Raw genomic sequence first — 12,539 nt, 5'->3', positions numbered from 1 at the left:
ACTGACAACCCCCTTTAACCTTCATTATTGAGGAGATTGTAAATACCATCAATCAATAAAACATGGAAAATAGACTTCAATTGCCAGACACCAACTCATACCTTCCTTTGAATATCAAGCCTAGCGTCTTAATCTTAGCAGCATTGGAATTCATTGTTTCTGAAGCATTGAGTTCTAAGTGGATTGGATAACAACCAGTTCATTTGTTATTGCTACCAACATCCACCATGCCAATTGTTTATACAATTCCAACCATGCACAATAACCAAAATGGCGGATTGTGACCCAAAATCAAGTTCTTTTGGTACTGTGAGGCAGTTACATTGAACAGTGTTTTGAAACAGCGCTTGAATAAAGGAAGATACCTTTATAAAAGACACCACAACGTTTTTCAGACACACACATAACAACTGACGTAGGACAATGTTGGTGGCATTATAGATCAATATTCTCTGCACAAATGAATCCACTTGGAAAGGAAACAAGGAGAAGGAAACATTGTTTTTCCACCGACAGTTACAGGATATCCATCCTGAGATTTTACTTACTGTATCACATTTCACTTTACAGAATAACTATGTCGGCTTTGCACTGTGCCACTATCGGCAGGTAACTGGCACCCACCATGGGAGGAACATTTGCGCCAATTTTTGCAAACATCCTCAGGTAACATCTTCAGCAAGACATTGTATTACATTCCAAACTGCGGAAAATTGGTGTTAACATTCGGCACTGGTACAGTGATGCTATTTTCATCCTTTCTGGATGCACCATTGGAGGCTCGTAGGTTATTTACTCTCCAAAGTAATAAGATACACTGAGGTATACATTCCATGGTAACTTGAGATGAGCAGAAAACCTCTCCTGCACAGTAAAGTGTTTTCAAGCACTCACAAGTCACAAGTTACAAACCAAAACTTACTAGAAACCCACTGAGTGTAACAATCTGATGATATTTGGTTCTAGTAATTATTTCAATATATATAAAATTCTGTAATCGCAACTACAATATATTGTGGTGGATCAAAAGAAGGAGGCACACAATGATGACATTTCCAATATATCTTGTTACATAATAGGAATAAGGCTTATCTTTCCTTAACACTAGTGGGTATTACAAACCTATATGAATAACTAAGGTGCTTGTAAGTCAGCAGGAAATGTTCGAATGAACAAAGTCTGCCGTCCAAACTCTAATACTAACAGACCCTACCACTAATCTAATAAACTAAGATCAGGAAAGGGACTCCCTTCTCCTGCTGGTATAAAGGGGTTCTTCAACTTTATTGTTCCTCTAAATATCCAATCTTTAAATAGTCTCTGGTCACATTCCATACCAACTCAGAATTCTCTTAGATTTGTTTTTTCCTTTTTATGTACTGTCCTCCATACGTCCTTTCTTGGACTTTGATCTGTTCTTGGTTCCAGGCTATTTGGTCTTCTATATTTTGGTAAAATATACTCTCCTAGGTAGTGTGCTTTCCCTGTTTCTTTTATCACATAGGCTTCACGTTATAGTCTTTTCTCTCACAGAATATACTCAGATTTTCTTGCATAAGATGGTATCATCCCCTCTTCCCATAGTAACGTTATACCAGTTTTAATAACCTCTTTCTCAGGAACACTCAAGGTTCTCTTTTTCAGACTATTATATTTCAAGTTCATCTATTTTATATTTTGAGTTTCATCAATTTCACAGGCACAAGTTTCTTTCGAATTACAACAAATTCTCTCCGGCCTCCCGGTCCTCCCGTTCTCCCAGTTACCTCTGTTGTCCTTACAGTGGAATGCCTCCAGGGCCTGCAGTCTCTCGTGTCTGTTCCTTCCACCTCCTCCTTAGCCGACTTGCTCTTTGGCGGCGTGCTTCTATCGCTCCATTCGGCATCTTGGTATCGCTTCTGATATTCTCAGGTTGCTGAACTCTCAGCTGGGTGGTGTAATTGCTATTGATTGGGCAGCCTAGCCACCAATAAGGGGCCGTGGCTGCACCACCACCGGAATCTGGGTTATCTTCCCCTCTGCTTCTCTGCGCCTCCACACGCTAGTGCTTCAGCCTCTCTCTCTAGTCTAGTCTAGTCTCCATTTTCAACCTCCTTGTCGCATTCAATTGGAGGTTTTTTCTTAAAGTGACAGATTCTTTCTCTTGAGGAGAATGTCATACTTTATGTTTGTCTTCAGCCAATCGTAGTTGTGTTTTGCACATCGGTTCATCCCATGTATGCCACGATGGTGAATGTCTTAGGAGGGTCCTCAGCAAAATGGGATTCCTCGTCCCACAAACTGGGATTCTCTCCCAGTGAGGTCCCACTTGTCCAGACCCCTAGGGAGGGGCTTGCAGAGTGGGCTCTCCTCCCTAGCCTCAAACGCAGAGGCTCCCCTTGGAGATAAGGGACAAATTCCCCAGATTCATCACATACCCTTCCCCTTATTTTCAAAGCTTCTCCTCTAAGAAGGCAGTTTTCAATTTTTGGTGCTTGGTCTTGCGATTTCTTTTCCACAGAATTTGGAGATCTGGTCTGTCCCAAGTGCCATATGGAAGTATTCATGAGGTCGATAGAGGATTCCCATGATTCTAAGAGAGAGCATACAAGTTTTGTGTTCTAGGTCTTTGGGCAGGTTAAGTCTCTAAAGGTTGGAAAATACAATGCCGATGATTACCTCTGCCGGCAGGCCAGGTACTACGGCAATTTATATGGTTGTGGGATGGTTTCTAACCCTCAAGGAGAGAGGGACTCTATAATAAGTTTCTACATCCCGGTAAACAGATTAGTTTCACTGCTTGGTTACCCTGTAGCTCTTCCCTTCCTAAAGGGGGTTGGCTCTGATGGCACAATGTCAATTCCCTGAAGCTATAAAGGCATTCCCCCATGTTCCATTGGTCTATACCTTCTCGTGGGTTTGAAAAAGGTCAGTATGCACGGTAATATACTTCAGTCGCGTCGGGATCAAACTCATTGTCTTCTTCCTCCTTTTCCCCGGGCTCGATACCTAACCAACCCATTTCCATACGTCGTTCTATGAAAATCTTAGGGCAGAACCTGGTGATATGGCCTTTTTCTCCACATGAGAAACATATGGGACGAGTGAGAAAGGTGGTTCTAAATTTCCCAGTTTCCTCTGTAGAGATTATTCAGGGTGTAAGGGTACAGGAAGGTCTTTTGTTTTGAGTTTTCCTCTTAATTTATATTCTCACAGAGAGACCCTTTATCAGCTCTTTGCCATTTCTCAGATGATGCTATCTTGGGGTAGAACTTTATGTCTCTTTTTATTTCAACTGGTTTCGTTGGATGCCTTAGATATTGAGCTGCTTCCTAGTGAGCTTGCGCTACCAGGATGGCTGTCTCAAGGGAGGGTTGATGTTGCAATACCCCTCTTTGCAAAGGTGAGTCGAAGGGCACTAATAAATTGTTTGAATGCCAGGGTATCCAGGACCTCTGGTACGGTTTACTTCCCCAACCATTGTGTAAGGGTATTCCGAATCCTGCCTGCCAACTCTAGGGGACTTCCATAGGGGAACAAATGAAGGTTCTGACATTTTAAGCAGTAGAACGCCTCTGTCTGTTCCACCTAGTCTAATAAAGCACGTCTGATTTCTGGAAAAGTTGGTAATTTGAGACAGGCATGCTATCAAGAGAGAGGACACAGGCAACAGAGGTGTAGTTTAAACAAAGCTTTATTAATGATCAGGATGGTGGAACACCTAACTAAGCCTATGCTATGGTGGGATTTTCCCTGCCTAAGGAAATGAGGTGTCTACTAGTCCAACTAGTCCAAAACAAAAGACTGTGTCAAAACATATGCTTCTCCTCACAACCATAACCAAATCTAGTGGGTAAATATTCTCAACTAAATATTAATGTTCAAAAGTAAATGTTCAGCTAGTGGCAGCTTACGTTCTTCTGAAGCGCTACATCTCAAGTTCAATACAGTTTCAATAGCGCTCTGCTTCAATAAAGTGTCATCAAGTTCTGTAGTTACCTTCTTAGAATAACAGACATCACAGTTCAAATCAAGTGAAGATTTTGGGCTTTCCTTCCCCAAGTATAAATGCAATATAGTTCACACAACACAGTGGTCTTGGGACTCCCTTTCCCAAGATAAATGCTCTCTAGGTATTTGGTTCTCAGGCTTCCCTTTCCCAAGACTTATACTGAGCAGTTGACTTGCTTCGATTGATCAAAGGTTCACAAGAAACATGAGGTCCACTTGATCCGCCTTCAGGTGGACTTCATTAATTGCCCATAGCTTGTACTTCTTTACCAACATTCAGTGGCCTCTGGTCTAGGCGTAGTTGTCATACCACACGGTCCACCTATCACAGGTCACGCAACCAGTAACCACATACTTTGTCTTTGGTTTGCCTATTGATGTTAGCAGTGTTTATAGTAGGAAAGTTCCTGGTCTAGGCGCAGTTGTCAGATCACACATTCCACCCATCACAGGGTGCGCAACCATAAATCTCCCCAAGGTTGATGCTCATACACAACTCTTCAATTTCATCATAGGTCTTTCATCTTGTTCTTATGGTGCTTTTCTAACAAGTGTGTTACTTGATATATTTAGGTCACTCAACATGTTCATGTACTCTTCAGCACTCCGTAGTTATGACATGATAAGATGGTTTATTTATATAGCGCTTATACACAATGTGTTTTAAAGGGTTTCAAGGCAAGGGAGGGAACAAGGGAAAATACAATTACATTCTTACAGGCCATGAACATTAAGGATGGGAAATTAACTATCGTACTCAGCCTGACATTTCAGATCGTGCAAGACAATAGATAAGGAAGCGAGGGGGAGAGTGGGAAGGAAATAGAAACAGACAGGCGAATTCCGTACTAGGCCTGATGATATTTCTGGTTGAGCCGGAGAAAGACAAAAGGTGAGGGGGAAGGGTGCAGAAAGGGAGGGGAGTAACAAAACAAGCGACTATCATACTAGGCCTGACAACATTTTAGATAGTGCTTGGGGGCGGGGGGCAGTCAGGGGAGAGGGAGGAGACAGACGAGGTTGCTATCATACTAGGTCCAGGGAAAATTCTGATACAGTAAGTGCAAGAAGTTTAATCAAGTAACAGTTCTGTTTCAATTCAGCATTCCTTAAGTATAGCATTCACTTGGTTTCACTCAAAGAGAGACTTTCCTACAGTTCAATATTCAGTAAATGCAATTTTGCATTGTACTCATCTAAATAGCCCCTTTTTGTTCAGTTAAGCATTCAACGCATGCGCAAGGCTTTCTTACATTTGTGACCTGTTACTGTATTCACAGTCCCATGGAACGCTTCAGTGTTTCCAGTGTCCCCCAACACTTACCGGGTCTCTGCAGCTCCTCTTCGTGGCTTCTCCCCAAGTGGAAAAACCAACTCACCAGTTCGCTGGGTGCTTCGTTCAGCACATGCCGGCCTCCGTATTCAGCTCTGGCCCCGCTCTATGGTAGCACCTGCTGCCCGCCTTCCCTTGCAAGGGTTGCCAGTTCTGTACAGTCCCATCAGGACTCTCTCTTCCTGGTCGGAGTCATCCCGCAGTCTAGAACTACATGGCTAGGTGTCACAAGTTCGACTAGGGGAACGTTGGACTTTAAACCCAAGGAGGGATGCATGCTTAGGAGACCAATGGGCAGGAGGTTGTCCACATGTATGGCCATATAATCTAAAGAGTGTGGGAACTTTCTATCTCCGGACTTAGCATCCCACTCCAACACCATATGTGGTGGATGAGAAGGAGGATGCGGACACTGTGAAGACATTTCCAATATACATATATTAAATAATAGGAATTAGGCCCATCTGTCCCCAAGAATAGTAGGTATTCCGTACATATTCTAAGGTGGTTGTCAGTCTCCAGGAAATGTCCAAAATAACAAAGTCTGCCATCCAAACTCTAACCCTAACTGACCCTCCCACTTATCTAATGAACTAAGGTCAGGAGAATGACTCCCTTCTCCTGATAGTGTAATGGTCTTCGTTAACTTTGAGGGTTCCTCTTAATATCCAATCGTTAAATAGTCGCTGGTAACCTTCCATACCAACTCTTGTAATTATCTTAGAATAGATTTGTTTTTTTTCCTTTTTCTTATGTACTGTCCGACATGAGCTATTTCTTGGACTTTGACCTGTTCTTGGTTCCAGGCTATTTGGCCTTCTATATTTGGGTAAGATATACACTCCTAGGTGGTGTACCTTCTCTGTTTCTTTTATCTCATAGACTTCTCTTGCCTTAACTTCATAGTATTTTCTCTCACATAGGCTTACTCTGACTTTCTTGCATATTATGGTCTCATGTTTTGGTCTCATCCCCCCTTCCCATGGTAAATGTATCCCAGTTTTAATTGCCTCTTTCCTAGGACCATTGGGAATTCTCTTTCTCAGACTATTATAGTTCAAGTTCCAAGTGGTGTGGAAGTTTTGCTCCCTGTATAGAAAATGCATACTAGGTGCCACATCGTTGAATGTATTGGGTATTCTTGCAAATCATATCTTTACATCATGTCTTGATTTTCCCAAAAAATGGACTGAATAGGTGTTAGAGGCATTAATTAATGCTGACATTTCTCTTGAACTTTTAATATTGAATCCAACTAAAGCAAAATTTAAATTGTATCGAGTTGACTGGATTCAAACCCGCAATCAATGTACGGTCTATGTGGACAGTGGCACCACGCTATTAAGGCATAAAAGAATGCGAACTATGGAACCTTATTTAGTGAAATGTCCATCTAGCTACGTAAGATCCCAAATCTTGCGCATCCGGTTAAATGTATGCGCCACACGGCAGATCCTAGGAAGGAGACGTCTCGTTTCTAAAGATGAGACGTACTGTCCATACTGTAAGGAGCCTGCCCAAAATGAATCATTGTGCCACTTGATAGTTGACTGCCCTGCTTTGAGTCCGATTCGGCACAAATTGTTTGAGAAATGCAGTCATACTTTATTACCTCCCTCCAGTGAGGGAATTTGGGCATATCTCTTATCTAACTCTAAAACATCGATACAGATTGCACTGGTCCAATTTGTTAATGTGGTAATACCAGTGTAAATAATGTAAGAATTATACTAGTTATCTCTGGAATTGATACCTGATGGGATTATGATTGTGGGCGAAGGGAGAGGTCAATTATCCCTTGATGGAAATTATGAGGGTTTTTAACTTTCTGCCTATTATGTTCTCTTTTCCTAACTTTATTTCGTGTTTTTTCTGTTGTGTATATGCTTTGAGAATTTTGTTTCGTTTGTTTAACATTGTCTAAGATTGATTTATGTAAAGATGAAATTGTTATTATCTTTTACTGGTATTTGAATAACATGATGTAATTTTGGAAGGTTGCTTTTTCAGCCAACCAAAATAATAATTAAAAAAAAATCAGTTTTATATTTGGATCAATTTCACTGGGAAGAATGAGTTTCTTTCCATGTTATATTAAAACTTGCGTCAATTTCAATGGGGTGAATTCCTTTCAAATAATAAAGAATCCCCTGCAGCCTCTCAATCCTCCCATTCCCCCCAGCCCGTTACTTGTGTCCCTACAATGGAACGTCTCCGGGGCCTGCCATTGCTCGGGACCGTTCCTTTCCTCCTCCTTTGTCGGCTTGTTCTTGGTGGCGTACTACTCTCGCTCGGCTCTGCATCCCGGTATCGATTCTGAAACCCAGACAGGTTACTGCACTCTCAGCTGGGTGGTGTTTTGGCACTGTTGATTGGGCAGCCTGCCCACCACAAAAGGTTCAGTAGTCGTGCCACCACCGGAATCTGGGTTGTCTTCCACTCCGCTTCTCTCTGCATGCATACACTGATGCTTCAGTGTCTCTCTCTCTCTAGTGCAAAGCAGTTCTAAACTTTACAGGCTCAGTGACTCTACAGCTCAGTCAGGTGTTGTGTTTCGAGTGGACAATCCCTGGTGGCGTACATGCCTTCCTCGTTCTTCCTTGTTCTGCATGGCCTCCATTTTGGACTTCCTCGTCACAGTCAATGGGAGGGTTTTCTTAAAGTGACAGATTCTTTCTCTTTAGGAGAATGGCATACTTTACGTTGGTCTTCCACCAATGTTCTAACAGTAGTTGTATTCTGTACATCGGTTCGTCCCATGGAAAGTAACAGGAAAGCTGGAGACCAAGTAGCGTATTTAGTTCTACAAGAGACAGGAAAGTGGAGTAGTGTAGGGCATGCATGCCCTAGGTTGACCAGACGTCCCGGTTTTTCCCAGACTGTCCTGGAATTGGGTGATCTGTCCCCATTTCTCAAGATAATTTTTCCAATGGAAACTGCAGAATTCCCGGTTTTTGGTAGGTCTTCATAGCTGGCAGGCAGGAATGCACATGGTTGTTTGTGATAAAGTAATTATAATATGCGTTTATTCCACCAGTAACACTTAAACCTCCTCCTCTTTCATCAAACGCTACTGAAGTGTAGTGCCTCAACAGCCTCTTTCAAGAGCTAGCCCTACTTTTATGTTCGTTGCCTTATCCCAATTGTTTTTACTTTTTAAATCTGATCACCCTGTGCCCGCATAATGCAGCCCAATCGGGAGATGCTAGTGCAGTCCTCGTGTTAACTTCTGTGATTTATAGTCCGGGATTTCCCCCATAATCTACCCAAGACTACAAGTCCCAGAATGCAGGGTTAAAACCAAGACAGCACTCATGTCTCCCAAATGGAATGGATAAATCTGTCACCTATGGTGTGCATTTGTTTGTACAACATGTCCCCTATCAACTTGTCGAAAAAACGGGGGCGTTGGGGTGTTTTCTCCGCACCCCCTTCGCCCATGAAATAAACATTACCATTTCAGGAGACTAATTATTAAGTTATTAACAACTGGAAAACCAAGAAAGAGGGAGGGTTTCTCATAATGTTGCCCCACATTATAAAAGGTGCACATCCTTTAAACGTACACAGCTGTACTCAAATATTTTCAGCAGAAAATAACTGGCATATTCACTGGTGTTCTGACCGGCCTATAGTGGTCTGGTGGGTAAGTCTCTCGCTCTGGTCCTGATGACCCGAGTTCGAATCCCAGCTTCGGCACTAAACACAGATGAATTAAGTTAAAGTGCTCACAACTTTTCCCCCGAATCCGGGGAAATTTCGGTCCAATGAACAGCTGGGTAATATAAACGATAAACACCAATAGTCCATGTCACTCTTTGCACTTTGCACTCGTGCAAGCAGCGGCGCCAGCCCATGAAGGACTGCGCGGCTGCGCCCGCATATTCACGCCGAACAAAGGCTCCAGGAGGACAGAGGGCCACGGTTTGAAAAACAGAGCAGAATAACATGGTCCGTTGAGCTCTCAAAAGCCATTCTAACAAGCCTTGCATGGCGATGTGCTCCTCGGTGCAATTCAATTAACTTCCTCATATCGAGGGGGGAGGACCCCTCTGCGAGGTCTCCAAGCTGGGGTCAGGTGGACGGAGCTGGCAGACCAGTCCTAAACTTCTCAATTGCTTTGCTGGGCTCTTTGCTCGCGCCCCCCATGACTCTTTGGTAGCCCTCCTTAATAGACCACGCCTGAGCGCTCTGGAAGAGAGACCGATTGGACTCAGCCTGGAAGGCGGTAATTCAGTGCAGACGAGGATGCGCACACCGAGTGCTAATCTCTGCGGACAGCCAAAGACCACCCGGGGACGCTCTTCCTTCTTTTTGTAGCCCCTCCTTTGTCGTACTTGGCGCTAGTCCACTGGCGTGGACAATAGGCGCGCTTTTAAGGCGCTGTCATTCACGCAATCCGCAGGGTAACTGCTTTACACTGATGGAGCCACAGCACAAAGGGCGGCCACTGTGTAGGGACACAGAGGCTGGCGCGACCCGGCCTCCACACTCAACAGCAACCCCGGCAGCTCCTGGGTCTAAGAAGAAGAGCATGCTGCCCGGTTTCTGATAGTACAACACCGCTCAGTTAAGAGAAATCAAAGTTCATACTAGCTTTATTCTAAAATAATATGTCCCCAGACCAGTCGCCAGTTTAGGACATCTGCCCTCACCTCTGAATGCTGACGCTGAACAAGCTGTCAATGGAGTTTGAATGCAATTCAATTTATGTCCAGCCCAGTGACTTCAAATTGTTAGTAAAGGTTAGACTTCTACCAAGACGGGAGTATGGGAAGGTCATATGTTTTGATTGGCCATTCCCCAACTCCAACAACCAGGAGGCAACAAGGGCACAGAGCTGGGAGCACATCAGCCCAATACTGAAACCCCTGCACTAGGATATAAGCAACAGAGGCAGAGGCTAGCAAGTCTGACCACCAAACACAGGCCTCAATGGTCCACCTTGATGCCGACGGTGGGCAACGGATTCATTTAGCGTATGAAGGCCAGGGTTCCACGGGCACAACTGTGACACATCACAAAATATCATTAAGAAATGGACACTTCCGGGTCTATAGATACTGTGCACCCCCTGGGCCCCCAACACTAGGAAGGGACAGAACTCTTCTCAGACCAGCTGGGGGCCTGGTCTTTAGTGCTTGGCCTTCCTGCCAAGTCCAGCAGCTGTCTAGACCGCGCTGGCCCATTCCTCTGCAGTCTGGAGTTTGGCTGGACTGCTGCAGCCAGGCCCCACATCCAAGGAAGCCTTTATCAGTAGCTTTCTGTCCTGGAGTAGTCACTCTCATCCTGCGGCCTGAGTGATGCGCGCACTAAGACTACATGGGATGGTTTATTGGACAGGCCTCGTTCTGGTGCCAAATGAACCGTGTGTAAGGGATAGTGGTTATTTTTCACCCGGAAATCATCATCACTGGACAAATAAAAACACACTGGACTGGTTATTTGACAATGTTATAGCGTTCACCATAAATTGTGAAAATAATTTGTGTTCCTGGCTAAGTACCTCGATTTACCTGCCTGACAAACCCCTCTTGATGACCTCTTAGCCTATTGAAGGGTTTCTGCAGTAAACTGGTCACCACATTCACGCGGAAGACCGCAAGCATGTAACTGTATATAAATTACTATTCAAGGTCGTTTCAAAATAATTAGTCTTGTTATTCTAATTTAAAGTTCGACTCCCATCCTGGTTGCAATTAGACTGATATTATCGAGATGAAGGGGATTGAGAATGAACAACTGGTAAGACACTACAGGTACCACTGGGTAGGGCCAAAGGTCATGCCCAGCAGGCACTGCAGCTTTGGGAGGGCTGAAGGCCAAGCACCAGCCACCATGACATGTGGCCAAGCGCACATGGCATTGTAGGTCATGAGCCAGGCTCAGTGGGCACTGCGGGTAGGGACACAATGCTAGTCCCGGGGTATGAACTCACCGAGTAGGGCATGTAGCCATGCGCAGTGAGCACTATACTGGGGAATGGTCCATTGACATAGCCCAGGGTTGTTAGGACTGGGCGTGGCTGCAGGCCATCCTCGATCAGAACATGCCCAGGCCCAGCAGGCTGTGCCCCAGTCCCAGCAGGCCAGGGCATGCCCAAAGACCAAGCATTTGACTCAGTGGGCATTCCAAGTAGGGTCACAAAGTGATGCACGGGGGAAAATGACGGCTAGGCACGGGCACAGTGTGACTGACTGTATATCATTAAAGGTACCCGTACTATTCAGTGAAACTACATTGTTATATAGAGTGATAGATAACCACCTGTAATGCAAACATGTGAAATCCACTGAAAAAAAAACTCACTAAAACAACGATATGGCTACAATGCAAAGTCCAAAAAACCAACGATATTACATAGTTATGCTTAGCAACATAATCATCGCTCAGTCCCCCCCATCAGCACCCCTCAGGACATCACACAGTTTATGAAACATGACATCACAAATGGCATGGTCCAAGACACTGCTGATGACATCCGAAACAAGATCAAAGATATTATGGTCACACTTTATGAACATAGCATGCCCTGCAAACCTTGTTCCAAGCCGTATACCCACATTTCCTACAAGGCTATGGCCTACTACTTTGTCCTGTGGGTATAGTTTACATGGCTTGGTTTAAGGCTAGAACTCCGTGCATTACCCTAGGGAACAATGCCCCCTGGGTACTTCTGACCAGCCAATGGCTACCGACAAGCCCCATGCAACAGATCCTCCTATCCCCACAATACCCAGAATCCACGGCCTTTGCGTACTGGGCTAGGCCTGCATGTATTCCCAGTGCCCTGACAGATATTATTAAGGCAACATGGCTTGACTTCATGCCATGTGTACGGCACCTGGGGCTTGGTCTGCACGCACCACACCTCTCGCAAGCACCCAGAAGTTTTGGAAATGTACAAGTCGCATGGCCGGTGGTCATGCCACAAACACGGTCTGCATAACCACCCACTGCCCAGAGCAGAAACTATAGTTGATGCATGGCCTGCAGAAATGACCATGCCCAAAGTTCCCAGAGGGCTTGGCATGAAGCTACACCATGTGAGTGCCAGGTCTGAGACATGCCCTGCCTCTATGCCCCAGATCCAGCATGAATACCCTCTCTGCATGGCCGAAGGGCCAGTCTCGTATAATTTGCAGATTCTAAACGTAGTCCCACAATCTTATTTCTTTTAGGGCATTCACACACTGGTGAACTCATCAACAAAGTC

At 44.5% G+C, this 12,539-nt stretch overlaps 1 protein-coding gene across 4 annotated transcripts in view; it reads right to left on the bottom strand.

Annotated features, from left to right (window-relative positions):
• Window positions 1–12,539, bottom strand: part of DENND1A (DENN domain containing 1A) — a 2,718,319-nt gene that overhangs the window by 2,597,543 nt on the left and 108,237 nt on the right. The window lies entirely within an intron of this gene.

Source organism: Ambystoma mexicanum, chromosome 8 (genome assembly GCF_040938575.1).
Source record: "Ambystoma mexicanum isolate Mex_15411 chromosome 8, UKY_AmexF1_1, whole genome shotgun sequence".
Classification (NCBI taxonomy): Eukaryota; Metazoa; Chordata; class Amphibia; order Caudata; family Ambystomatidae; genus Ambystoma; species Ambystoma mexicanum.
This window is presented reverse-complemented; position numbering and strand designations above follow the sequence as displayed.